This window comes from Neltuma alba, unplaced genomic scaffold, assembly GCF_004799145.2.
Source record: "Neltuma alba isolate B1F8T4 unplaced genomic scaffold, ASM479914v2 tig00011326_pilon, whole genome shotgun sequence".
Classification (NCBI taxonomy): Eukaryota; Viridiplantae; Streptophyta; class Magnoliopsida; order Fabales; family Fabaceae; genus Neltuma; species Neltuma alba.
The window spans coordinates 70693-76895 of record NW_021636032.1 but is presented as its reverse complement, the minus strand read 5'-3'; positions in this window follow the sequence as shown (position 1 = coordinate 76895).

Genomic DNA, 6203 nt, shown 5'->3' with positions numbered 1-6203 from the left:
GGCAAACCATCAGTGGGATTGAAAACTACGAGGTGAAAAAAAGATTTAGAAAATTAGAGAAAGAGGTCTCGGATACATTAATTAATTAGGCAGGTATTTTGCACGAATTAAGTAACAATATTATTTTATAAAGTTGGTGTGATCTGTTTTTATGGTTAGAATAGTCGTACGAGAGTTGAGATGTCAACATAAAGGCACAAAGAGCTCGGTAAATTCGGTACTGAAAAATTGAACAGACATGGTTATCGAAGGGGGAAAAATTGAAAACAACACACACACATATAATCTATTTTTATATATATATATATATATATATTTAGAATTTGCTTCTCACCAGCTAGGGTTTTCATCATCACTATCCTTCGTTCCTGGACAAAATACTTCACGAAATTCATAACAATTAGGTTGTTTGAAAGGGATGGGCGAAGAATAATTCTTAGATTCAGATTTGTTATCTAAACAAAAACAATTCGATAAGCAAGTATGCTTTCTTACCGCTCAATCGATAAAATGCTATGACTGGGCCCATAAAAAGAATTTACCTCGGATCCATTAGTATACATGTTCATATATAATCCGGGAACAACATTGAGGCCCCAGCAGCCTATGATTTCTTTTATATTGTTCACTCAAAATAATATAACAAGTTTTTTCCTCCAAAAACAAAAAAAGGACGAACATATTTTTAAACGTAATAAACTTTTCTTAGCAGTGGCTTTAATTAGGTTCATAGCCAGGAAACTATCCTAATCCCGGTCCTACAAATTACAAAAGCAATATAGTTGCTAACGCCGAGTTAAACAATGCATGATATTTAACATTTTAATGTATTTTCAGATATCTTAAACATAAGATTCCGATCCCACAAAAAAGGTGGAATTGCTCTGAAGAAGCTCTCACCGAATAAATTAAAATGGTTTAGTGTAGAGAGGCAAAAACGTAAGAAAACTAAAACAAATAACCTAATCGATCAATCATACCACGATGAAACATCGTGAAGACCATTTTTTATGAGAAAAAATTGTGCAAATTATATGGTAATCTAATCATAAGTAATACCATAATCCCCTAGCTGTAAACCTCCCCCACAAAACATAAACGACAAAGTAACAGGAGATTGTCAAGCTAATATATATACACTTAAGTATATTTAATCACGCGGAATTAAATTTAAGTTAAAGAAGATATATGCTCAGCTTCAATCATTAAACCAAAGCTGGCATGGGACGCGACATCTAAATAGTTATGAGGTAACCTGCAGGGCGGACTTGGTCATATAATTTATAAAGGTAATGACCCCACTCATATAAGATTATATGTTTCATTTCTCATCACGTGGCCCCGGCAAACAGTTACACTGCTACACAAATTTCATGTATTTAATTTGTGAATACATGCAATAATGCTGTCTGTTCAATTCATGCGATAAGGAAATATATATAGAAGGGAAAAAAATTGGAAGTTGAAGATTTCATACACATTAAAATACTTCGGAAGTTTTTTTCCCCCAAACACACATGGACGTGGGCCAAAGTAAAACAAGAAAATTTACAATCAGGAACAGAAAATGAGAAATTTGCAATCGGAGTGTATCGAACTTGTAAAAAGTTGAATACGAAAAAGAGTGCCTAAAAAAGAAACAACTAACTAGCAAGCTAGTAGCCTACAAATTTGGACGATATTATTTTGGCAAAGATAATATATTTAATTACGGTGTTGATAAATATGCTAACAATTGATGATTAAAGTTTCATATATATATATATATATATATATATATTTATATGTGCTTCTTGATAAACAAAGCAAAACCTGACTATAGATAGCTCAGACGCATGAATATGTGAATATAAGAAATCTGATCATTAGCATTTCTTGGGGGGGAATTAAAAAGGATTTGTTCATCATCAGATCATAAAATTCTAATAATTAAGGAGTTTAATTATTTGCGTAAACCATAATCATAGGCTTTTGTTGTGCATCATATATATAGAAAGAAGTGTGTTTCAGAGGTTTTATCATCAATAGGCAAGGAAAAATATGATTCTGTAGGGTTTTGGGTTCCAATTTTCAAAGGTTAAGCCTCCGTTGTCAGCGATATCCCACCAGCTGCTAGGTGAGGTTTTCGCAATTTTTTTTTTTCCCTTTGCCTTATTTGATCTTTGTGTTTGTTGAAGGTCAGAACAAACCAATAAAGAAAGGGAAGAGAAAGTACTTTACTATGTTGGCGTCTCTACCTGTTTCATATTTTCTTTGTATTACGTTTCAAGTCTTTAATCCTAACCGCAAGTGTCGTTTATAACCAAAATAGAATCCTAGCTAATTGCACAAGGCAAAGCACGTGTATCATAAGTCATAACAACAGGAAGAATAAGATCCATTAAATCAGATACAGCATAGAGGAAAAAAAAAATTATAGGTTAGATCGCACGTCGATCCGCAAATTTGTTAGAAAACTGTATGAAAATTTGACCCTCAAAAATAAAAGCATAAAAATTTCCCACTTTTTCACCTTTTTTTTTAAATCTTATTAATTCATTTTTTTTTGCCAATTAATCTTATTAATTCATGCATGCATAATTTAACACAATCATATGCCTCGATTCATTAAAGTTGGTAATTGATGATTTCTAGGCAAGCTTTCAACATTTCGTGTTTAAATTGATCACCAAAGATTCTGAATCCTACGTTCATACTTCATATATAAAAGTAACTTAAAGGGTGTTTGGAATGTCTAGGAAATACTTTTTAAAAATATTTTTATGCAAATCGAGATAAAATTTTTCTCACGTACTTATTTCATATACTATAAAATTATTTTTAAAATCATAATTAGGTTTCCGCGCGTCTAAACAGCCCTTTAGTATCACATGGGATTTCACATATGATTGGCTCGTTATCTTAGATAAGCAATTAAGCTAAGCATTGGAAAATTCTAATCATTGAGTCACTTTTTATATTTTTTTGTTAAAAAAATTTCTAAACGTGGCCTTGCTTCAGTGTATTATAATTATTTGCTTTCTAAGACAATCTGTTGATGATTAGTCCGTTAATTATAATAGACTTTAATATTACCTCCGGTCCTAATTATAAGAGCCAGTTGACTAATTTGAGGAGATTAAGGAAATAAGTTAAGTTAGTTATTTGTCCTAAATAGGTGTTGTCTTTCCTAAAATATCTTTACTAATCAAGTGTATTAATTAGAACTCCTATTATTAGAATGGTTACTTTGAAAAAAAAAGTATAAATATGATAGACAAAATAAATTAGGGTCTTATATTTAGAACCAAAATAAAAGTCAAACATAGTCTTATATTAAGGACCGGAGGTAGTATCTATGTGCTGATATGATAATTGTGATGTATCACGCATGTTTTAGTGAAAGTTTATTTGCCAGTTTAAAAAATGTGCTTGATGAAATCAAATCTTGCGACTGGTGGCCCTGATAAAATACATAAAAAAATGTTTATGTATTTTTCAACTTATACTGACAAAATTAAAAAAACAAGAATGATTTTTGAAGCATCAGATAATGAAATTCGACCAAAAGAAAATAATGATTTTCAGGGATTAAATTATTGATTTATTTTAAAAATATTCTTACAAATATTTTCAGTGATTCAACCGACATAAGTGAAATTCTTACAAATAACGATTAGAATCTCATCTATACTAGTAAGTATTTATATGTACATATTGAAGCTTCTCTTCTAAAAAACATGAACTAAATATTCCTTTATATATATATTTATATATATATATATATATAACTTTTTCAATTTCTGCTTACTTACCGGGGGGGGGGGGGAAAAAAAAAGTGAATAATGATACAAGTTTTAGATCTCAAGTTTTTTCTGAAGTTTCTACTCGCTTCATTTTATTCTCCTGGTCGTCTAATAATGGGATTCAATAATATCGCAACAAAATCCAGCTAGTTTTACTTTCTCTTTATCAATTTTTTTTTCCAGGAAAAAGGAGAAAATCATATATAAAGAACTTTTGGCTGAAGATCACTAATATATATATCTCAATATATATAAAAATCAAATCTATATCTCTTCTGGGACGTGCAATAAAAAAAATAGTTATAATAAGTAAAATATTTACACTTTATGAATAATGGGACTTTTTTTTCAGGCTCTGTATATATAGATAAAAACGTTTTTACTTAGTCACTAGAAGATGTCATATATGGGTCATTATAAATAAACACGTCCACAGCCCCACACCACTTTCCAGGATGTTTCCAACGTGGGATTTTAGTCACATGCATGTGAAAATAATCAAAGATTGCACAGAGTCAATCCAATAATTTTCTGGAGTTTTCTCAATGAACAAAATTTATAAAATATATAAGATCCCATGCAGTTGATGCGATGCTTTCAGCTCAAGCTAAAACTTGGTGAGATTATCGGGATGTATATATATATATATATGTATGTATAAAGATAAAAATTAGCATCTGACTTTATTTTGTTATCCTCAATTCGAAGATGGATGATTAACCACAGGTTTATAATAAAATGAAAGATGCAAATTGTAAACAAATTGAAAAAACGTTAATGTTATTAGCACATGAATATAATTAGTGTCGTGGTGTTAAATGAGCATATGATGATTAACCAGGAATCTAATCTAAGAGCCAATGTCTACGTTCAAAGTCACGAGGTAAATGACAAAAAAAAAATGAAGAACAAATTCAACTTCTTGATTTGTACCATCCACCAATATTGCGGACTTTGAAGGTCCATTACATTGACCCTCAAACCCTCCCTGTGATCCCCCTCTCTTTTCTCTATTAAATTCTTTTACTGTTGTGGGGTCATCCCATCAAATAATAACACGAACTAAAATCGTGTACATATCGACTCTTAATTTTCACTCTATCTATTCTTTCATTTATTTAGATATATTATATGAATATTAATAATTATTGCTTAACAGTTTGAAAATTCTGCAGATTCTACATGATTCAATCAAAAAATGACACACAAACAAAAGTTGTGAGCAATGCTAGAGTGTGCGTGTGTAATTTGCATTTGCACCCTAAAGCAAGATCATTAAGAGAAAATTAAATGACGAAGGAAGACAGAATCATACAATAGTAGTACTGATTGATTAAAGCAATAGATTCTGAATTTGATGATTTTTGGTTTTGTTAATACTGTTCAATCGTCATCATTTCATTTAACTAGGGAACAACCATCCATAATGTTCATCGAATTTAATGTGCCTTTTTGATTCTCCTGAGGTTGATATGTCCATCATTTTTTCTGTGTAATAGGTAGCTTTCAGAGATGGAAATATTGTCGATAGATTCTGCCACACGCACATATATATAGGTTTATCTTTGCTTGCAATTAAATTGCCTCACGAAACATTGTATTGTAATAATTAAAGATGAAAAAAGCATATATAGAATAGATTCTTTGCCTTCGGTCAAAAAAAAAAAGGAGAAAGAAAAAAGAATAGATTATTTGCCTTGGCCGTGATTCATGTGGTTGACGATACCTCATATTTTCGCTGTTGAGAGATTCGACCTATGTGATTTAATTTTGTTCCCAACTCATTTATATGTTTCTTTCCCTATTTGCCAGGCCTAAATATCAAGGCTAGCTAGCTAGCTAGCTTCTCTTTCTCAAAAGCTCTTCAAATTATCACTGGGGTAAAATGCCCTGTTTAATACAAGCTATCTTTACTTTTTAAAAACAAACACTTCTGAAATGCATTTGTCAAGCAATATATAATTTCTAACAATTAGAAAAGAAATTACAGTAACTGATGTTGATCTAGACAATAGACAATCACGCTTCTTAATTTCTATTTAAAAAGGCAAGCTTAAGATGTTTACTCGTTCTTCGATTGACTGATGTGTCATATCATGATATTATGATTTAAAAACAATGTGCTTTCCTTTTCTTTTTATATAGAAGAATTAGACAATAAGATTCTTCATTAAAAAATTTATACGTAAGAGGAATCTCTTAAGTTCTTATACAAAGAAGGTATAATGGCACTACAAATTTGGTATACACATAATATTGGTACTATATTGTGATATTTTAGTCAGTTTTCTCAAAAAATGCATACGTGGATGGGTGCGTTGGGCCTGCTACATATGTACAAGATTTTGGGCTTCAAATTGAATAATGGGTTTTATTGGACATTGTTACCACAAATGGTGAATACAAACCACACGAACC